This window comes from Ornithodoros turicata, chromosome 1 (assembly GCF_037126465.1).
Source record: "Ornithodoros turicata isolate Travis chromosome 1, ASM3712646v1, whole genome shotgun sequence".
NCBI classification, from domain to species: Eukaryota; Metazoa; Arthropoda; class Arachnida; order Ixodida; family Argasidae; genus Ornithodoros; species Ornithodoros turicata.
Window position 1 is genome coordinate 192,695,191 of NC_088201.1, and position 23,789 is coordinate 192,718,979.

The 23,789-nt window shown below is 46.6% G+C and overlaps 1 long non-coding RNA gene across 1 annotated transcript in view; it reads right to left on the reverse strand.

Annotated features, from left to right (window-relative positions):
* The window catches only part of LOC135374543 (uncharacterized), a 34,554-nt gene extending 26,589 nt beyond the window's left edge, over window positions 1–7,965 (reverse strand). Inside the window, exons 1-2 of the long non-coding RNA XR_010416952.1 lie at window positions 7,817–7,965; window positions 3,035–3,160 (exon numbers count right to left, since the gene is read on the reverse strand). This is a non-coding gene — a long non-coding RNA (uncharacterized LOC135374543). The remainder of the gene's footprint in view (window positions 1–3,034; window positions 3,161–7,816) is intronic.
* Window positions 7,966–23,789: the final 15,824 nt, after the last annotated feature.

Sequence of the window (23,789 nt, forward strand, 5' to 3'; positions counted from 1 at the left end):
CCGAATGTAAGTCTTTGCATACGAATGCGTGTTTGGCGCGTTATATAAGTAAACCAAACATACACATTTATTCGTCGTCACTTATCTGCCAAGGGTGTTACAAACATGATTCTGCACTTCGTTAATTATATCCAGTTGTATTTAAGAACGTGTTTTTTTTATACCTTTCAGAATCGAATACGTTTCGTCGAACAAATGGAGAAAGAAACTCATGCTTGACGGTTTCGTTTATACCAAGCAGAAAACCCTGAAGGCAGGGGTTCGATGCCGATGCGTCAAACGTGACGAATGCAAGGGAGCCGTCATCGACAGCTGTGGAATCTACTTTGTAAGCGTGACACACAGTCACCCGGGAGACGACGCTGCAGTAAGTGTTCTGAAGGCTAGGAACAAAACAAACGAAATTACAGCAATGTCGAATGAAAAGCCAGCAAGCGTTGTGCGACGAGTGCTACAAGAGCTTACCGCGGAGGATAAAGCACGGATGACATCAGAGGACAGTATAAAGCTACCCGCCAGCAACGCGCTCTGAGCTACGCACCCGATCCAAAGAGGCTGGCGGACCTTGTCATTGAGGAGGAGTGGAGGACCACCGGCGGTACCCAGCCGGAGCTGTTCCTGTTTCATGACAATAGACCAGCAGCTGATATGTGGTTGCTGGTCTTCGGAACGGAAGATTGTCTGCGTGCTCTAGCTAACAGTGACTACTGGTTCATAGACGGTACCTTCGACGTCGCCCCGAAAAATTTCACTCAGCTATACGTCATTCTCGTCCCTCTTGGGGAAGCGGCGGTGCCTGTCTTATATGCACTTATGGAGAAGAAGACGCAAGCATGTTGCGAGGAGCTACTCCGAGCTGTGATGTGTACCTCCCTTGGTGTCACTCCGGATCCCGAAATCGTCGTTACAGATTTCGAAAAGGCGTCAATGAACGCGGTGAAGGAAGTAATCGGAAGCGAGGTGAAAACTCAAGGTTGCTTCGTTCACATGACGCAGTCTACGTGAAGAAAGGTACAGGGACTGGGACAGACTGGAAGGTATAGAGAAGACGAAGAATTCCGTGTTTTTGTAGGAATGCTCGATGGACTCGCGCTTATCCCAGTTGAGGAAGTGGAGGATGGACTTCGTTTTCTGAAGACAGTCCAGCCAGGAGACGCCGACGAACTGGTGTGCTACTTCGAGAGGTATTACGTCTCAGGATCTTTTCGCAGCGTAACTCGCAGGAATGGCAATGTGGTGCTGAGGAGGGTGGCACCATAGTTTCCGCCCCATGTCTGCAACGTTCACGATGCTACTGTCGGAAGCGGACATCGGACGAATAACTATTCCGAAGCCTGGAATCGTAGCTTCTTTAGTCTTTCTGGGTCACAGCCACCCATCAGTTCACAGGCTTATTGCTGCTCTGCGCATGGACTCAGCTGCTGTGTCAACGGCTTTTCATCAAGAGGCGGTGGGAATACGTCATAAGAAGTGTGTAAAACTGGCAACCGTGAATTTTCAAACAAGGCTTCGAAACCTTTGTATGCATTCCATGGGGCAGGAGAAAACCGTCGAGCAGTTTCTTCGCGGGATCGGAAGAACAATCCGGTTTTAGTGCACGCGAAGATAATGGATCAAAATGTGTACACTTCTGCTGGTGTTTCCTTGATAAATGAGTACGTGAATGTAGTATCGTGAATTGTACGTGCCTGGGAAGTGGGTCAATAAATATGTAATAATATGAATGAGTAAATGTGTACCGAATTCCATAAGCATCAAGCACTCTTTATTTGCTGCTAGAATTCTACCCTCGGGACATTGGCGTGAGCTTGCTAAATTCCCGAGCGTAGTTTACAAAAAAAAAAAAAAAATTTAAGTACAGTCTCAAACTCTACGAATACGATTGCAACTGCTCCCTTCACTTTCCCAAAGGCACACGACTCCTACATAAAGACGCCAGTCCAGGGACATGTTTATCTGGGGACATTTCTTTCCGGGGACATTTTTCTTCTCAGTAAAGCGTTGTGCTCCAAATGAATCAGGCGTGTTCGTATAGAATCACAGGTAGTCGTACGTATGATATGGTTTTTGTCACTCTACCAACTGCGAAGTGGCTCAAGAAGGCGCGTGCTGAGGCAACCTCACATAAAGATAGGCCCGCAGCGTAAACCAACAGGAGCTCCGTCCTAAGACGCACGTCAAATACAGCTGACATCTAGCTAACAGAACTACAGCATAGGTGTTGTCAGGTCCTACTGGGGCACAGAAGCATCTTTCAGTTTCAAATGGACAAAGGTAAAAGCGCTTGATTGTATTCTGCACAATCATGAGCGATCAGATGTGACGCGTACACGAAAGTGTCATCGCGCGCTTTGTTCCATGGGCGTTCCCAAGATTTTTCCAAGGGCGGGGGGGGGGGGCAAAGCGCTTCCAGGAGTGGGGGAAGGCAAGAGTGGAAACCTTCACCCCCTACCAAATCTTTTTCTGGAGGTGGACGTTGCGCACTGTGTGGGTGTTAAGAGGTTCCTCTCATGACAATTGAGAATCATTACTACGACCTATGACTAAAGAGCGCACTATTTTTGCAAGCGACCTTTTAGTTCCAGGGAGGGCACGCCCCCCTCCTTTCCCCCTTTCGGTATGCCTATGCTCAGAATCGCTTGCAAGCGAAGCGACGTCGCCTTCCGATTCCGATGGTCCCTTCATAACCAGCTCTCGCCGGCTCCCTCGACTCACCGACGCCAGCCGATCAGCTGTGCGAGAAGAAGTGCTCCCATTGGTGCAATTCCGTGTGTCGTTTTCGGTTTTTTGTGGAGAGGGACTTCCGCAATTCGTCTTTTGCTCTTACGATGTATTTCATCACATGGCTCAGTACATACGCAACGTATTCAGGCTCAGTACATACGCTTTCGCTGCCCTTGTAAGAGATCACCGAGGACTATCAGGGTACTGAAGGTTCGGAATCGATCGGGATGGATGCGATAGTCCCTTTAAGTATTACCTTAACAATACACACCACATCACATCAATAGACAAGTACAACAGTAGAAATTACATTTCATTTGGAGCAACTGCTGCGCCGCCCACAGCGTTAATCAGCACAGCCAGACAGCTTATCAGTAACAGAATAACGTAAGTCCGTGCCATCCTGGATCAGGTCCCAGAGGTGGACTAATTACTCCTACAAATAAAAAAGGACAAAGTAATTTAGAAAAACCAAATGAGCTTAACGTATTAGTTCGATTAAAGTATATTAAGTATAATATTGCAGTGGCGCCAAGGAAGATCAGGACGGAGTCAGTTGCTGTCCTGTGATTCTGCACCGCCCAGGTCTTTCGTGTGAAGCTTTTTATTTTGTTTTGTTTTTGAATCACGACCGGACAAATAAAGCGGCTTCTTTTATGTACCTGTCACCCGGACTAGTTTAGTGTCATTTTCAACGAATGACACTTGCACGTAGTGCCATTCGTGTGCTGTCACACGGCATCTTTTAGTGACACTCGGCAGTATAAGTGCACTAACGCCTTTAGTAAGTTCCCCAGACTCACTTCATTTCTCTTCGGTTGACCGAGTGCTTAGCCTCGACGGGAGGTTTATTCTTATATCTATCTTAATTGCGGTCATCGCTTATAGTGACACTTATTTAAGCCGTGTGGCAAGCACGTAGTGAAAGTGAGATTCGTATTGCTGGAGTGCATTTCACGAAGGTGACACTAAATTAGCCCGTGTGACAGGTGTTATCAACGCCCACAATGAAATGCCTCGGCAACGGGAACAGCAGCGAACTGAAAGCGGCAGCGAAAGATGGCTGAAGAACGGGATCGCCCCTGAGCTTGGGAGAGGGCAGCCACATATTCGCTGAGTTTGGAGATGTTCTCAAGGAGCGAGTATAGCCTAGAGTTCAGCGAGCCTTCAGGCGCATTTATAACCACGCTGACTGGGCGGACGTCGTGAAGAGGCGGCCGAGGGGGAAGCAGCGGCGGGGTCGACTACCTTCATGATTTTGTTCGCCTGCCGAGCTAGATCTTGAAATGACAGGCTTCTGGTGGGAGCTAAGATCATCTGCCCCTGCTGAGGAGGCCGCTGAAGGAAAAGCTCCAGGAGGACATCGCCGTCGAAGGCGAGCGCGCGATCACCGAGGAAGGTTTCCATGGTGCGAAGAAGCTAGGTTCGGCGGCGGTTGCCCAAGCTCTTCGGCTGCCAGCAACTGCTGTATGCGCTTTCGCTCGGACATGGTGTTGCGCCCAATAGTAGCTGACTTGAGCTTTGTAAACGGGTCTTGAGCGGGAGGAGACTGTAGGACGTCGGAAACTTCCATGGCGATGTCATGCGGCGGCGCGGCGACGATGTGCAGATACATCATCAGCTGGGAAGAGATACCGCCCAGCTGAATTTGGGTTTCCGCTTGAATAAACTAAATGTTGATGTCGCGAGGCCAAAAGGGAGGGAGACGGACAGCAACATAACCCATGGAGTACAATGGTAGGCGCGGGGACCTTGAAGGAAGGTCGCTTGCATCCCTGTTGCTGTCCATTGCCGAAACGAAACGAGCGTCCTGTTGTTCGGTGTCCTTCGTTCGTGTCACCACTGAAGCGGACTAGGCCACAGCTGGGTCCAAGACGTTTATTCCAGCGCTTCGGAACTAACTCAAAGAAGTCCGAAGCACGAGTTCCTTTTTCAAACTAGGCCGGTCGTCGTCGTCCTCACTTCCGACCACTACACATCTCTTACGCGGCTACCTGCGTCGACATGATCGCATTTAATGTCATTCCGATCTGACGTGTAGGACGATTATATTAAGAAATGGCAATCGGGACCCGACTTTTACTACATGCAAAAGACTTTTTTTTTTTTTTGCACGTGCGGCACGCGAACAGGAATTCGTGTTTGAGAGAAACGGCAGGGGACTTGAAGCCACGACAAACTGACGCTAGAGAACTCACGCGTGGAAAATATTGCCGTGCCTGTGTAACTTAGTTACAGTTACGTTTTACAGTTACTTCAGCCAAAAGCGATAACTAGTTACAGTTACAAGTTGCTTTTGTAGAAAAGTATCTAGGTATTTTATCCCGTTACTGCAGAGAGCAACTAGTTACAGTTACAAGTTACTTTTGTAGAAGCGTATCTAGTTATTGTAACTAGTTAATGCAAAGAGAAACTACTTACAAGTTACTTGTAGCGTACTACCCAAGACTACACCAATGTTGCACTGAATAACAAGCTCGTAGCTGACCACTGAAAAAGATGTGCAAGCCTCAGCTAACTCTATTTACATTTGTTTCGCTCTTTCGATCTTTCTTCCTCAGACATAAGCACTGAAGCCACATTCGATTCAGAAAAGCATATGCTTGGATAAGGTACTGGGAACGCTTGAAGGCATCTTCATATTTCGTCACACTAGCTGCGACGGGCCCTTTCAGCTGGGTACCTCCACAAGCTGGTAAAGAATATGGACATAAAAAGGCAAGAATGTTCCAAAAGCTGGGACTCATGCTTCCGCTGATGAAGTCGTCATTCTTCTAGGATTTTGCCTCAAGCAGTGCCACTTCACGTTCCAGGACGAAATTCATGATCATGTCAAGGGCTGTCCTATGGGGAGCCCCATATCTGTAACTATGACCAACCTTGACATGGGGTATCTCCAAGATATTGTCCTATAAAGTTATGTCGCCGATACGTGGACGTTTCTAATCGTCAACCGTGATCATGTTGACAACCAACACCACTTTGAACAGTAGCTAACCTCCTATTCAGCCTGATCATTAAGTTCAACAGGGTGACATTCTACCGTTCCTGGGTGTGGTGTTCCACTGAATTGATACGAACGACTAGCGTATACAATAAACCCTATGATTCCGGCAATTTTCTCAGTGTCAGCTCCCGCCACCCTATCGAATATAAGCGAACTGTTGCTTAAAACCCTTTTCGACCGTGCTGATCATGCCTCATCCAGCCTCGAACTTCTAACATCTGAGGAATGCAGCGTCATTCAGCTTTTGACAAATCGTGGCTACGCTAAAGATTGCATTGATTCCACATGCAACCACTTGTGGAAAGAGAAGCAGCAGGATGGGAACAAAGATACTCAAGGTATCTGAGCACGACACCTTGAATGAACATGTTGGATAAGCTACTCTGAGAGCTTGAAGCTGCGTTTGCCATGCGAGAAAATTTGTCAAGATGGTACTTTGCTCAACCTCGGAGCACAAATGGGGCAGACGAAACATTATTTTCTCTTATTTCACCAAAGCAGCGCTAGAGTGGCTCTATTCCCGCCTCGAAGGTCGAAGCGGCGTTCCAGTTAACCCTGTTTAAAGCTGTACATCCTGATATAATATAGGAAAAAAAAAAAAAAACGTTGTATTAAATCATTTCAAATAAAAAGTTGCAAGGTACGTCGTGTATCAGGGAATGATTCAGTTACTCAATTTCAAATATTAAATAGCTTTGAATTACGTGTACGACATTATACGTGTTACGGGACGTCTGGACGGCGCCTTTCTCCTGAGAGCGGCGTCTTCTCAATCCTCCGCTCACGGTGTGACGTCACGCAGCCGTAGCCTCTGCAGCTGCGGAAGCAGCGTCGATCTTCAACATCCGTTATATAAGATCCAAGCACTTTTCGGACGAAAAATGAGACAAATATGTTGTACATCAAAGTCGAACATATCGGTATCGATTTCAAACATGAATTCCGGGATGCCGGTTTGCTGCTGCCATGCACAGGCATCGTTGCTCGATAGGCCTGCACCTGGCTAGAGCAACTAGGGCCTAACCTCTTTTGTTGCCAGGAAGTTGGTGGCGGCTTATGCTACGTCCACACTACACCACTCGCCGCGAACGACGGAAATGGCGAAAAATTTGTCACGTCCACACAGCACGCCACCAGAGCCGGCAAAGCCACAATTGCACCGAACAACGCGACGCGAGTGTTGAAATTACTTTACTCTTGCCGTGAACGCCGGAGAAGTCGCGAATGTGGGCCAGTCAGCACGCTCCACGAGCGAGAATGCTGAGAAGGAAGAGCAGCGGCGTGGACAACAAACACGAAGGATGTGTAGCCTCGTCTACGAAACTACAATCAATGCTTCAATGTAGCGCTAAATGTTGTACAGCAAATGCAAGAGAAGCAGCAACGTAGATATGAAGACGGCATCATAGCAGCTGCTGAGAAAAGACGAGGAAGTAAGTGTGTCGACTGTGTGGATACATGTGTAGACGATTGCCGTCTGCTGGTCGTTTTTGCTATATAGAGCCCAATGAATATGAGTTTTGCAATTATTATTTTGATTCTGAAGTCATGGTCACAAAAGCACGTCACAGAAGGTTTTGCATCCGCGCACAGAAAGCCCAAATATAAGATAATAAAAATTTATTCCGCTGTCTGAGATTCCTGGTTTCGGCAGGTCACGCAAGCGAGTCGGAGGTTTAGACAAACTGTCCCACAACTCCCATTGCCATGTTCCCCACCGTTTATCTACACTACTGCGGTATTACATGTATGACGTTACACGGTATATCGTAACACTGCACTTGTAGTATTCCGTATAGATACCATACTAAGGAATGCAGTAAGTGTCACTCGCTGTTCCAAGAAACCATTGTATCACAAAACTTGCGTGACTCCTTCTGCCGGACTTCTGGTTGAGTCTGGTTGGGATAACGTTATTGAGAACTTTTTGCAATACAAAGTCGAGAATTATCACCCTGAAAAGGAAGGATTCCAGATCACGAATGGCGTGTGGCTCTCTCGTTGGCCCCACGAAACTTACAGCGCGAAGCAGCGAGAACATTCGGGAAACATCGTCGTGGGATCTTTATCACATCAACTCCTCACCTGATATCTTTGGCCAAGTCTTCTTCTCACAAACAGCGTTACCTCTCGAAAGTGTGCTGTACGTTAGGCCACAGGAACCTTTATATAACCGGTCGCATGTTATGATTGATTGCTCTTGTGTGATTGACTGAAAAAAAGAGAGGAAGAATGTGGAGCAAGATGTCGTATTCTCCCTCGGTGATAAGTTCGCCGCCGTCGAGGTGTTGTTTCGTTTTCACACGAAAATGAAGCAGTCTCTTAGAAAATGTGGTAATCATATTGAAACAGATTGCAACGAACGTAATTACCTGCTGCAGACAATGGAAGGCATCCTACAATATGCTACCATGAAATTGGAGGCATATTGGCTGATTCCCGTTGCTCACTCATTGCTTTATCCGTGTACTAATGACCGATCCGGTGGAGAGATATGGATCAATTCCTACGTCACTTGTAAATGCATTATATAATTTATTCTGTATTGTTCTGTCAAACTTACACGATAATGCAATTCATCGTGATTGGGAGTGGATTGTCACTTGAAGCTCAGCTCCGCCGATTTTCGACTGCGACAGAATGGAGCCATGCTTGGGCTGTGCGTTCGTTTCCGCACAGGGAGCATACATGTGAAAAATTTCCACCCATTTGTTTGTAGTTTTTAAGAAAACAATTTTTTAAATTTCCCTGGCACGGCGGTCCTGTGGTCGGCAAACCCTGACCAATCCCGGCTTCGTCCTGGCTTAGGCGCGCTCGTGGCTTGGCTGGCGCCAAATCGTCGATGCGATGGCGGAGATCTATGGCGAAGGTGAATGTTTTGGGTGTGTTCCGTGATAACTGCTGTCGTTAATAGCCTCAACGATAGTTTTGCCGGTCTTCTTTAACGAGCCTTACAGGATGGCCTCGTTGTGCAACGACGGCCGTCGTGAGCGGACATTCTGTGCCCGCACTGTGCTTCATGCTACCAACAAGACCTAACACCTAACGTGTGACGTACACTTACGGATTCTCAATAGCTTTGGCAGCGCACTATGCGCGGACTTGCTGCGCGTGCAGAAAGCACCACCAAAGCTATTGAGGACGAGAACGTGCTCGAAGACGAAGTATTCCTTATAAGAAACATGATAAAACGGTGCGGTGGTCCCCGATAGCTCGTGACAGCTATTTCAGCACGATACAGCGGCCATGACGGTGTGTAAACACAAACTGGTTGCCAGGCAGAGCTGGCTAGGTGTGGCTATCCAATCCGCGCAGTTCCAAGTATGACGTCACAAGTGGAACCGCCGCCCGGTAGTTTTTCTCAAATTTCTCACGAAGGAGTATGGAAATTTGGAAAGCAATGTGCGTTTATGAATGAAGTTGGGACCACGGTTCTGAATATCACAACGTCCTCATACTTTCGGAACAGCAGCGGAGCTGCACTTTAAGTCATTCAGCCTACGCAGTACATTGCAATTAGCCTTCAATATGCGCAACTGGAAGTGTGAGTGTGAATTGGAGTGTTTATGGTACACGAGTAACTGAGGCTGTAGTGTTCCAATTCTATGATGAGTGATATGGCTCGTTAAGTGGAAACGACTCAATTAAAAGCAGTGCATGCATGTTTTAAACGTAGATCCTGATATGATATAGGATAAAATTGTATTAAATCGCTTAAATATGCAATGTCTCTAAAAAGTTGCAAGTTTGTGTAAAGGGTAAAAGGGCCTCATAACCCAACGATAACGGTGGGTGGGGTAGTAGACAATATTGGTAAAACTCGCAAAGATGACGATGACGATGGGAATCGTTCGATGGAGATGCAATAAAGGCACAGGGTGTTTTTTAGCCTTTAGAGAATTTTTTAATGAAAAAGCTATGAAGAGCAGCATAGATGTGTTTTTTTGAGTTCTACGGCAAGGCGGACATTCTCTCAAAGATAGCGTGCAACTACAAGATGACTAAGTACCTACAATTCACTAATTGCCTTTTGATTTGGGGATTTTGCGCAAAAGCGAGATAGCAGATTGAGAAAATATCCTAGTTGCAAGCCCGTTTAATAAATCCTGAAATATTGAATCATCGTCCAATCCAATAGGCAAGCAAATAGATTGGCTTGAAAATATGGTAGTGATTGAAGTGCTTTCTGAGCTGCCTTAAGAGGGCCTTGGCAGCATGAGTTCCGAAGCAACAGAAAGGCTTTAGTAGCAATGAGACGCTTGTTATAACCTGTTGAAAGCAATCTGATACACTGGCTTGACAGACCAGAGCTAACGAAGTGAACACAACCTTTTGATATTGAGGCAGTAAGTACAGAGGAATAAATTCGAAACTTGACAATTTTCGAGCGTGAACTAGAATAGGGTACAAGAGATTTGGCTTCGTCCTTTCCATAATACCAACATAAGCCGTTCTGAGGCTGAATGGTGAAATCTACAAATATTACACGAATGATATTCGAATGAAAATTTCGTTCAGATATAAATGAAGTGAGGGTATTAACCGAGCCCTGAGGCGGTACAGTGGGAAGACGAACGATTACAATGATATTATCATGGAGGTAAGAAACTAGAGAGAGGGCTATAAGCACGGAGGGCCGTGGGACTCCTCCTGCGGTCGCTCCTGGCAGTACCACGCCCATCTAGTTGTCCGGTCACGTGATCCCCACATGTTTCGTTGTTATGGCGGTCTGCGCGGAGGCTTGGAAGTTTAGCAGACCTCATCCTCAGCAAACCTCTTACCTTCAAGGAGCCCATTTGCGCAATACTTTGAAGGTTATGAGGTGTTTCAACATTTGGCGCGTGATAAATCACAGCAAAAGTTTAGCAAAAAAAAGGACAAGTCAGGCAATGTACCGACGACGCACGTATGTCTTCTAGAGAGTTAATGACCCATTGCTTCCACACTTGTCTATTTTGTGTTTCAACGGGTATGATAACTCCAAAGATGTTATGAATGCAGACGCAAGTTATTCGGCCGCAGCTCGTTTCCGTATTCAGATAAGATACGCCCCAGGCGTGGAGGACGCCATGTTTTATGACGTATTGCCGTGACGTTTATAGGTCACGTGTGTGTTCAACTAACCACAATGCATTGCGCGGGCCAGAGCACGCCCGCTTGCATTGGGAGAATCGCTTATAGAGCATCTCCTTAGTTCTCCTTAGTTCCCTACTTCCATGGATATTATAAACGCGAGCGTATCTACGGAGAAGGAAAACCGAATTCGCAAAACGAGACATGAAACCCCTGAATGCGTTGCCAGGCGTATTCAAGTAAAAATAAGCTAAACTGGGAGGCACTGACGAATAAATGCAGGCATCGGTGCCTTGAATGAAAGACTTGTTCTCCTATCCACCGTTCTCCCACCGTGGATTCCAGGTAAGACTGAAAGATAGTCAAAAAGTCATCTGTCGGCATGCCAACTAAATAACAAATCCTCAATTAGGTTAGAAAAGAAGAAATATTTGGGTCTGTTGGTACATATTCAGGTGTAAGGTACCCAGAGATACGTAAGGTACGATAAGGTAAGGTTAGACATACGTTGAAGAAGCAGCGACGTATTTGATGGAAGAATACACTTCTTTGGCGTGGAAATATATCATATTAAGATTGACGCCATGCAACTGTTTAATGGAGCCAACGCCTCGGAGTTTCTTAGAGCCAGCGATCCATAAAGTAGTATCGTTTTGAAAGCACGTTGAAGATAATCGGACAGATCTTTGCCAGGATACACACTCACTAACACTACTAACTACACCGAGAGGGCATGACCAACCATATCGTCCTCTTCGCAGGCCACAATGCTGCCGCTAAATTATTAGGATGATGAGAGTTATCTGGATGCGATATCCGCCGTATCGGTCATGACGCCATCCTCCTACATGTAGGGTGTAGATTATAATCGGCGGCGTCTCACACTCGGAGACAGCGCACAGCAGTGTACGCCTACGAGGGAGGCAGTGGCTGTCACTGCTCTGACTATAGTAGTGGTTCCGACCCAAGGAATTTGGCGCCCCCATGCGGTAACGTGAATGGTCGACCTTGCCTCATTTGGAAGGCATGATGCGGGTTATGACGCGAGAACACGGAGACATAAGAGGCCACAATACAAATACTTTTATGGACCTCTATGCGCATTGTTAAGATAATGAGGAGAATTTTACATCTATATACAGGTGACAGTGTCTGCCCCCTCCAACCTTGGTTTCTGACACCAGTACGCTCACCTACGACATCAGAAGAAGAAAAAAACAACTACAATCATGGTCGCAGCAGCACCTGCGTGCGCATTGAACAGTGCTTCGGGGTGTTGAAGATGCGATTCCGGTGCCTCCTGGGGTACCATACGGTCCACTTTGCTACGAGATCATCAATGCTTGTGTCAGTGTAGGCTCCTGTAAGCTGTATAATCACAGGGCTGTGGAATTGCTGCAAGACAGTCTTCACTAGAATAACGTTACCGTTCGAGTTCGCTCTTCAACAGCAACAGGACCGTCTGAACTGGACGGCACTAGTTCTACCTCATTCTTAAAAACAAACAAAAAACACAAAAAGAAAACAGCACAACAGGTTACTGTTCTTGAAAGCCGTAAACATTGTGGAAACCAGTGTTTCCACAACGTCAGGGCGTCAGCCCGTCCGTGTAGCGAACGCCAGTTCAGCCAAGCGAAGATCCCAATCACGGTGGTGCTGGCTAGTAAAAGCAACCAACATCATTTTCAGGTTCCGATTAACACGTTCGGTAATGTTAGCCTGAGGGTGATACGGTCGTCTGATAAGTCTTCTTGTGCTGAATTCCTAAGACAGCGCAATAATCTGAGAACACCTTACTTGTAAAGTAGGTAGCGTTATCTGTGATGAGCTGAGCAGGGAACCCGAACCAGCAAAAGATGTCGAGTAGTTTTTCCCACACTCTCTGGGAAGTCAGCGTCCTGAGAGGAAACAGCTCAACCCATTTCGTGAAATGATCCGTAACCACAAATAAATACTGGTTACCTCCAGGACTACGAGGAAACGGTTCCATCACATCACAAGCAACTATTTGCCAGGGCCTATTGCTCTGAACAGGCTGTAAGCGCCCAGGGGGTAAACCAGCACGAGGTTTTGCTCTCTGGCATACGGGACAAGTACGAACATACTTAGTTACATCCTGCCTCATTCCTGGCTATGTCGCAACACGACACAACTTTTCATAAGTTTTCCTGCCACTACTGTGACCTGCCAAGGCCGAATCATGAAAGTAACGTATGAAAGACTTACGGAACTTCCGTGGACCACGACTCCGAATGGGGATGAGCTGTCATCGTCATCCGCCTGGGGTATGTATCTGAACAGGATGCCATCCTCGCCCAGCAGATAGGAGTCGTGCCGGCCGTCAGTCGTTCCGGTGCCTGCCGAGTCCTGCTCAGCTAGCCATTGAGACACCCACTGACAAAGGCCGTCCGCTCTCTGAGCGTCTAGGAGCTGCTCTCTGCTCTTGACCGAGCCCCCAAGACGAAGATACGTCTCGTGCCACGTGTGCTGCTGCCAGGAGTTGAGAAGGCGCCTCGGTCCATCCACAACTCCGCACAGCTTAGCGTCCGCAGTGCACGCGCTACCGCTACCTGACGCCGCGTCGGCTGCTCGGCACGCTCGGAGAAGTCGCTCGCAATCGGAGGGGGGCCACACACGTCCCAGGGTGAGGACGCTGGAGTGGCGCGATTGACGCGTTAAAAAGACTGGAGAAGAAACCGCGGGGACATTCCCGGGAGGAGCTGGGTCACTGAACGGAGCCGAGCCAGCCTGCGGTTTGCATCGAATGGTAAAATAAACAATTTCTTTGTTCCTTACGATGTTGTCTGTGCTTCCTCCGGGAGGGTGAACGGGTCGGAGACGACCCCCAGAGTGGGACTACCGTCCTTTGAGGGACAGAAGGTAGAGAAGTTCCCACAAAATTGTCCCTGTCCAACCTTGCGAGGCCCAGATTCTCCCGAGCTGCAACGTCCAGTCGACTCCGGAGGTCCTCAGCAAACCTTGAATAAGGAGGCTGGGTACTGCCATCCCGGAGGCGTAGAGCATTCTCCACTGGAAAAAGGTGCCTCTCGTCCCAAGTTCAGGAACGCCGGGGTGAAGCCTGTAGATCTATTTACTGTTGTCCGTGTAGCGAACGCCAGTTCAGCAAGGCGAAGATCCCAATCACGGTGGTGCTGACTAGTAAAAGCAATCAACATCATTTTAAGGTTCCGATTAACACGTTCGGTTCAGTTGTGGAAACCCGTGTTCCCACAAGATGGAATATGAAGTGCGGCATTCACTGGTGCAGTTTCAAAATACCTCAGTATTCATGTGTGGCTAAGATGACTGTAGATGACTTAGAGCAGCGACAGAAAGTGTCTCATCCTTGGTGGCGGTCTCAACCCACGGCTCCAGCCTAGACAGGTGGGAAGCAGTGTCCATTAGAGTTGCCCCATGACAGACTACGTCATACCCACTGGCTCTGCCCGTCGCCAGCAACTTGCGCCAGGAACAGCAAGTCATTTCGCGTGCACGGTTGCGAAATCTATAGCACCAGTCTTTCGAGTGCTGCAGCCGCACTTTGCCGTCTTTACTGAATGACCCAACACCATTCAGGGTGCAGCAATCTGGTCCCACTTGGTGTGCCGATCGGCTGCTCTCTCACCTCGGAGGGAGGTCCGGTTGTTCCTTCCTCCAGAGGTAGCAAGAGCAGTTCATTCTTTGCCCATCCGTTGCCATGTGTGTCAAGGTACGAAGGGAGGAGAGGAAGAAGATTTACATTGTCCATTCATGCATGTCAAATTTCTATTGCCACATGATTGATGATATGATGTAAATGACGTAATTTTGTTTTAATGATGGAATGACGATAAATAATGAAAATAATATAAGTGTAATGTAGTGATATAAATGTAATGTACGTGATGTAAATGATGTAAATATAATATAAACGTAAATGATAAAACGATGTAAATGTAATAAGGGAGGAGAGAAGGAAGATTTACATTGTCCAATCACACATGTAAAATTTGGAGTGCACTCTAAATCGTTTCACACCTTTAAAGGTGTAAAATAGGTGTATTAACAAAGATCACACCCCTTTCACACCCTACAACTTTGTTTTGGAAGTTCCTGAGGGTGTAACAAAGGTGTACTACACCCTCAGGTGAAATATATGGTGATAGTGTGTCGCCTGGGTGTAGAAAGGGAGTACGTTTGTTTTCGTTCACAGGAACAAAAGTAAATATATACAACAACAGGGAGCAGGAACTTACATTACAAAAGTGCATGCCCTGGATTTACAACACGTCTACCATCTGTAATGCATGCAGATTTAGAAGATCTGTTGAGATAGTGCTTAAATTTCTTAAAACACGTTGCTCCTCATTGCAAGACAGAACAAATACCGTATAGTGCTCATCATACTCAACTGTAGTTAATGTTTGTATGAGAAAAATGGTATCAGAGTTAATAACATGTATGCCGGCGGTCTCAATGAACACGGGTAAGTCCTCCTCGGAAGATTATTTGGCAAGCCAACAGCAAATGTGTTATCATTATCAACTGCACTTTTCACATAGACTATGGATTCTGCGTGAATATCACGGTCATGAATGTAACTCTGAATTGCTTTTGGGGCATGTTGAAGTAGTATCTCCTTGGAACTATCAGTAGATGTGGCATTTCTCATGAAGGGCTGCGACCACACATACATTTGATAAAATTGATGTCTTCCTGCTAATAAAAGGGTTATGTTCTTAAAATGTCGATTTTTTCTAGCAACATCTTTAAAATGCTGGTGTTTCCCTTCGAAACGCGTACAACCATACAGAAAGGAAAGGACCAAACATCCTGATGAGTCGCGGATAATGAACAACGTAATGCGTTTTACAGGGGTTAGATACTTGTGGGTAAAACACTGCAAAGCCTTGAAGAAATATGCAGCGAATAAATGCAGCGTTCTAAGTAATGAACATGCATATGGGGGAGGTGCCTGCTCATGAGAAGGTCTACAGTTTCGCGAAAAGCTATATACAGCTGCCATGCTTCATTGCCATGCACAGCTGCCACGCCATACATGATTGTCTGTATGTCGGCTGTGCATGTTTACACACATATTTAGTCACCTTGATGTGCATACATATATGGACCTCAATGTGATTATACGCAATATGCTGGTAATTGTGAAAACACAGTTACCAGCATATTGCCACAAACCAAACAGTTTTACTCGGCGTTAGACCCTTCACACCCCAATTGCCAAAAGGGCGTTAAAATACACCTTAAAAGGTGTGCGCCATGAACATTTTGATTTACACCCTTTAAGGTGTAAAACGACTTAGAGTGTGCCACATGATTGATAAAATGATGTGTTTATTTTGTTTGCACGCGACAGTAAATACGTTGCGAGCACGTGAATGAAGACAGATGGAAATATTCCTTGTATATCCATTGATGCAGCAGCAGTTGTAACACATGCTTTTTATCAACAGCAGTGTGAATGACATTACTTCACATCTTTGTCAACTACTCCCGGGAGGAAGGATTGGACATTGGTAAATAATAGAGTCATCCTGCTTTTAACTCATGGTTTGAACGTTTGTTGTCTCTACATGTCCCAATGTTTCACCATCGATGCTGCTTCTGGTTCATGTTAAATCAAGCCTAAATCACGCCTTCTGACACTTGAAAAAGAATTCAGGCGGGTTTAACCACCCATGTCGTATGTGTCACGTACCGAGAGTAACGAAATTGCCTCGCCACGCACTTAAACGTTTGACCTGCAACTCTACAGCAATAGTGACGTCGTCACTACGCGTCTCACACGACATGATGCAACTCAGTGGGAAAAATTCTATGCGAAAAGCTCATCATAACAGCAAGGTGTTCCATGCGGACTCTCTTTGAAATCTAACCAGAAACTACATATTCAGTTTACACTACGTTTTGTCTTGATATAAACTTACACGAGGTCGTACACAACTGTGCGATAGCATATGTAAATGATTCTAAGGATAGTTTCATACTCACGAGGCAGTTTAGCAGCCTCCGCTTTCTCGCTATGAATCTCAGGGCTTTCTTTTAGCAGACAACAATACAATGTTCTCGCATTGGTTAAATTGCGGAGGAGGACAAACCATTGAAATGAATGCTCTTACGAGATATATTCACAATTTATTGTTCATGTGAACAAAATTATACCGCATTTACAGTTTATTTCAACTTGTTGTTATTTTATTGCTATTAAAGGAGCATGAAAGTGACCCCAAAAATATTTTTTGTTTTTCGCTGTGACGTCTTCTGCAGCGAACAAAATGAGCTCCTGCGAAAGAACGATGAACGCAGGTAACCTACAGAGCAACGCGCCTCTGTTCCGCATACCTTTGAAACACCCTCTCCACATCAAAAGAGCGCATCGGCGAAGCAGAAGACGTCATGACTTATCACGGACTCCGACACGTGACCAGTGACGTCCAACGGCACAGGTCAAGCATGTACAAGGGGCGCGTGAGCAGAGAAGAAATAACAAAGAAAAAGGGTCCGCGCAGTTTCTACCTCACGCGCGGCTCGTGTCTCCGCGAGTGCTTTCACCCACTGTCTTTTAAATTTTATTGCGCAGTGACAATACGCCGCGGAGCGAAACTATTTGGCACGGTGACTCCTTGTGGACAGCTTCACAAAAGAAGCAGGGTTTTGTTAATGTCATGTTAAATGTCACTTTCATGCTCCTTTAAGAAAGGCACCTTTGGTCGGGGGAGCTTTACTCAGCGGCGAACGAGGCTATCGGAAAAAGCCCAAAGCCAACCGCACGCAGCGTTTCTACAATGGCGGATGAGTGGCGTCCCATGCGAACGTTTCCGTACTCTCTCAAAGAAAGAAACTTGACGTAACTTGATAAACACTTTTATTACATGTGAAAGAATTTAAAACACATTTGCTTTTAAGTGAGAACATGTTATAACGAGCAAGAGACTGCAGCAATGCGCACTCACGAAGCCATTTGTAGTGGATGCCGGTCCCGCTATTTACAACGCACCCAAATACGCGGACCGGACGCAACATTTCGGTTGACATATCTTCATCAAGCCGACGCTCACACAAGAATGTTGTTTTTAACATCGGGGACAGTGTTCTGTTCTTTTGCAGAACGCGATCCACTCGAGCAGCCTGAGCGATTTCGCCTGCCGCCATTTATGGGCGCTCCCGAAAACTGCCGCGACCGGATAGGCCTAACCTGAGGCTAATCTTTGATTGCCACGTGGGCGCGTCGTATCTGCTTCTTCCATCGCCCAACGCCGAATATCTATTCGCCTCGTACTTCTCAGGGAGCGTCGCGTTTCTGTTGTTCGACGCCACTCTGGCTACAGCTCGCCCAACGCCGCTGTAGGACGCTGGATAAAACGCTGGACAAGTAGCTCTTGCGGTTGGGTCTTTACTGATCGTGTGAATGCCACCTGCGCAGCGCCGACGATGAGCGGAGCATCGCGAGCTTGCAAACTCGCACAGTGTTCGGTAACGAGCCCCTGCTGCCACGCGTTAGCGCGCTAGCCCGTCACCTCTGCCGGCACCATCCTAGCGTGGGGCACGAACATCTGTCCGCTGGGGACTTTGCATCACCGCCAGTCAGGACTCCTGTAGAGGAACACCATCTGCACTACGCAACCAATCGACACGATGAAGTGAGACAGACTTTGAGAATTGCACTTGCTGTAACAAACATGTAGGCTCGAGGTTTTCGAAACAAAGACTGACAGTCACTTAGTAGCTGAAGGAGTGCTCTGTGACCCAAACAAGTGGAGGTATTCTGTCACCAAAGAATGAAAAGAAAGGCTGGTATAGAGAGTGATTCCGTGGCTGTTAGCAACAGAAAAGCGATTATCATTGTAGGTTACTTTGTGATTTGTTATGCGGTTTCTAACTGGGTTTATCCTGATCAGATACACATTGTTTGCTACTTCCATCATATGTTATGGAGTGGTAGTTCATTCAACATTAATTTTAATTCAAAGTCACTGAGGTATTACATTGCTTCCCATTGTGACATAAGGGATATATATATGCCTCGTCCCATTTATTGTGAACATTGTGTGGGATTTCAGCACCTTCTGTATCCTGCGCATCTCTCAATATGTAGTACTGAACAGGCTACTGGTACACACACGGCCATTAAGAGGGGGAGGGCTACTGCGGATGGAACCCAGGGCCCGCCCAACCCAATGACCGAGAGTTGGTAGCACCTGGAGACGTGATGAGGGGGCCGATGCTGCGACATAGCGTAGGTTCCCAGCGCCAGTAGTATTGAGCCATCGCACACATTAGCCACTTTTTCTTTTCCCCCAAAAAAATTCTAATCCAATTCTAGTCCAACACAACCAAGTTCTAATCCAACACAAGCCAATTCTAACCATCTGGTTGGTCGACCGTAGCTCCCCCTTTATGCGAATGAACAGGCTTGGCTCCGCCCATTCACACTGATTAGTCCAAGCTAATCCTATTGATTGATGATTGGTCGACTGTAGCTTCAGCCGTTTACGCTAACGAGCTGGCTGGGCTCCGCCCCTTAAAGGAACTGGAAAGTGAATTCCAACCCAGGGTAACCTTATGATTTTATGAAAGCCTAGGAAGAGTACATCTCAGTTACGAAGTATTTCTTTTGGAATCCCTTTTTTCTTTGAGTAATCGAATTCCAAAGGTTGCATTTGAGCACAAAGCTGAGTACCCCCTCAGCAGCAACACTGGGTTGGCTCGTGTTGGCTATGACTAGTCTTGCCTTTCACGGGTCTGTAGCAAAACTGTAATTTGTAGTTGTAATAAATTGATAAATATACCAAACCTGAATGCACTCCAGCTTCTGATAGTCCAGCAGTCACGCCGGCAACAACTTTTGTTCGTACGAGGGCACGCCGGAGACACGCCGGGTGACTCGATTTCCTCCGCAGAATCGCCGACAGAGGATGAATTGCCGTCATCGCCGTCACCCTGGCCGCTTGGGAAATAGTCTTTGCGTGTAATGAAAATGTTGAGAGCCTCACAGCGGGAATATGGTATTGCTCCTTCGGTTCAGGTGTCCTTGCGGCAAATGCGTGCCGATGCCGGTGGCAGACGAGTGCCTTTGTTGCCCCGAAATGAGATGCTACTGAAGCAGAGCAGCGGCTGCATTTCAAGAAATCTGTACTTTGAAATACTGTGACTGTGGCTGGAGACTGAAGCGCTCCAGGAGTCCTACTGGTACGTGAGAGAAAGCGACGACTACACCCTTATGAGGGACACCAAAGCGAACAAGTGAGCTCATTCACATGCGCCTTCAGTTTGTTATCAGTAAAGTTACATATCATAATTTTACACTGCCCATGCTACATGCAGGAAGCTTCGGTATGTTGCCTACAAACAGTTTACCAGGTGGCTCTGGGGACCATTAGGAAAGCCCTGCACAAAAGTTTTCAAAGCATGTACTGTACATGCCAAAAGAGATAACTTTCCTTGTGATGCATACAAAGGTTTTTGCCTTTTTGAGGTGTGATGCAGCAGGTGCTGTCTGACCATCTGTATGTTTATTCGCTTTCACTGAGCTCTCACTTTTTTGCAGGTGCTTGTAGGCAGCTTTGAATGCCTGGTACGTATCTTTACAGATGTACACGAATGGTTTGGTCTGCTTGATCACAAATGCACAATAGAGGTATGCCGTATACCCTTTTGGAGTAACCAGACAGCCACTACACAGTAAAATACATTCTACAGACATCAAAGCATGTAAATATTGCTTTATTGATCACTGTGTTTATAAATGATGTTATCCTATAATAAAGTTGTTTTTGCTGTTAGGTAGCAGGAAGAACTTCATTTTAAGATTATCAGCAGGGAGTTTCATCGCCAGGGGCGATACTCTATCGCATTGCTGGTGCTGATGTGGGGAATGAAATAATGAGCCCCTTTGCAACAAGGATCAAAGTCATATTGTGTCAAATAAGGTAAAAAGAGCTTTGAGCACAGCGCATTGGTGGGCTGGATTGAGCCAGGGACCAAGCAATTTTGATAGAGAGAAGGTGCGAGAGTTCAGCTGACTAATAGACATTTTGACTAAGAGACGCATTTGATGAATTAATGCAGTATCTTGACGAGAGGCGTTTCGTGGCATGCGAAAAGCGATCGTTGGATCAACTCTGCTCAGCAGAGATGGAGTGGGAGAATGTCGGTTGTCCATTTGTGGGAAGCCAGGGGTGTCACGACTCGTCGCAGAATAGAACGACGGTCTCCTCGCACTGCGCTCGGACTGCTGGCCTGCAGGCATACTAAAGCATAAAAAAAATTCTCTGCAGTAACTTTTAAGACTCGGGAGATATACGCGTGCAAACACGGCAAAACTGAAACACTCGAATTCAGGACCGGATTTTCTCGATATTTTTGCTCGAAAACTCTTCCATAGAAATTATTCATTTTACCGCTCTTGGTCATCATGTACGATGAGCTTCTAAATATGAAAAAATAATGAAAATCCAGGAAGTCGATGGGACGTCCGTGCTTGAACTGACGTGACACCGGCCATAAAAACTGTGTTCAAGAATGATTTCTGCTTACACAACCTCACCACTTTTGAAAAGCCTCAGACCTTGTGCTAGAGACATAATTTTGTCACTTGCCAGTCAGATATTGTGTAGGAAATTCCGTTGGCTTGCGTGTTATGTTATTGGTCAGAGTAAGAGAAGTTTAAACGATCGTTTGAGAGAGCACGCTCTAAAAGTACAGGACAAGGATCGTACACCAGAAATTGTGAAACATCTGGAGTGATGCAGTGGCTGCAGTCCTTTATGACATAATACTGTTGTTAAAGCTAGAGAAGCATATTTAAATCGTCTGCAATTCCCATCGTGGCCCACTTTCAGAACCTCTCTTCTCTTGCATCCATAAGTCGTTAAGCATCAAGACCGGCGAGGCTAGTTGGTGTGCTCCCTTTCTGACCTAGGCGTGCACTGATGATGTCTCAGGCATAGGAGATGAAACGTCTCCTATGTAAATATTTCATTTCTGATGTTGGATATTATTCTCTTTTAAGTTCAGGACTTTAATGAGAATACTCCAGTTCCCAAAACAAAATATCGTGACGCTTTTGTTCAGTGGTCACAGGAAGCAGCCAACCAAAATATGTTCATCTCCCGCAGTGGCGCATTCCTCTTTTTCTTCCGACAGGAGCCCCTGCAGTCCTAGTTTCCTTCCACCTTCATTGCAGAAAGAACAGCCTGTTCGTATACCAGAATTACATGCTAGTCACCAGTTCTGGGACCCGCCCTGTTCCTGTTGTCAATAAAGAGAGACTCAGCTTCTGATGGCTAAACAGAAGGGAGACGAGACGAAAGGAAGGGTGGGGGGATAATGTTTGAAAGGTACGATCAGCCTGCTCGGGGGTGGAGGCCAGGTGCACCCAGGGGACGGAGAAGAAGGAAGGGTGAAAGAGATAGGGGAAAGATAATGGTGGTACAGGTGAGGAAGCGGTGTGCGGTCCCTCTTCCTCTGCTAATCGGGGAGTAGCGGTGATCCACTGGCCACAGGAAACACACGATGAGCCCTCAATAGCCTTCACTGGGATGCTGTCTGTACCACCGTAACATGCCAGTATGATTAGCTGCGCGTCATAGAGGTGGACTACGTGGGTGCCGGATCTTTATCGTACTGGTGTACATTACAACGGGATTACCTAACGAGAACTGCAGGATGGGCTATTTGGTTACTGTCGAACATTTTACCACACAGCTAACACACAGACGAAACACAAACACATGACAACTGCCTGAAAAGTAACTGTTCTGAGGCTGGGACACAAACAGACGAACCCAACCCAGCCGTCAGGGTGCCTATAAGAACATGAACAAAGGGGTTGGCGTTTGTGCGTCTCATCTGCAACTCGAAGCAGGTATATTCCGTACTCAATGTTCATTATTTTGAATACACTCGCAATGCGACTTACGAAGAATAACAAGTGCGCGCTATTTCGCAATGCACGCTAATTGTGAGGTGTGTGTTGTGGGGAGTTTCATGTCAAAATGACGAATGAATAATAATAATAATAATGGTTAACATCAGTTCTCTCTCGTAAGGTTTGTCTGCTCAGTGTGGCGACATGTTGCACGTGCTGTAGGAATTTCGACCACCCTGGGTTCTTTTGACGTGCGCCGGAAATCTTCGACACACAGTGGGGGGGGGGGGGAGCAATGTTTGGCTCTACGACATTGCTACCGTCCTCGGCCGGGATTCAACTCGCGATCTTGAGCCCAAGAATGGATACGTGGTAATGACGAAACGTCCCACATGTCACTCCAAGATCGCGTCCGCACGTGCGACTCGGTAGCTACGCCCACTGCTCCACCTAAAAGCATGCTTACGACGATCGGAAAATGTGGGTTCGAATTTAACTGGTGGAATCTTTTTTACCTGCTGTTTACGAAATCTTAGTTGTTTTTTTTGTGTGTGTGTGCATCAAAAGATCATCATTATATTTAATAAATAGCTATTGACACGTTCGTGTGGCATTAGTAAAAAAATGTTTCTCAGCTGAGTCGACAGGATTTGAACCCGTGAACCCACGAACGAAATCACATTACGCTATCGGGACTCACGTGGCAGTGGTCCCGTCACTGAATGGCAGGTGCACGACCAACTTCTCAAAGTTTCACTCGGGGAACGGTGCCGAGCAACTCGGGTTGCTAGAGGTTCCCGGTTTCGGCCGACTGACAGCACAATTGCGTAAAAAAGTTGCCCCGCATGAACCATGATTGATTCTGTGCCTGTTACCTTGTTGTGTGGCGGTAAAGCTTCCGCTACTACAGATGCGCGCCGGCTAAACTTCACAGCCAAGTCGGAGCTTCCCTGGCACCGCGTTGATAGGACAAAGAAATGCAAGAAGGGGCAGTTTCCGCAATATGTTTGCTGTGATAATTAGATGCGCTGGGGGTGACGTATCCTTGACGTTCTGCGCGAATTTGGAGGAAGGAAAGAGGAACCTCCAAACTGGCAACTTTATTCATCTTTTAAT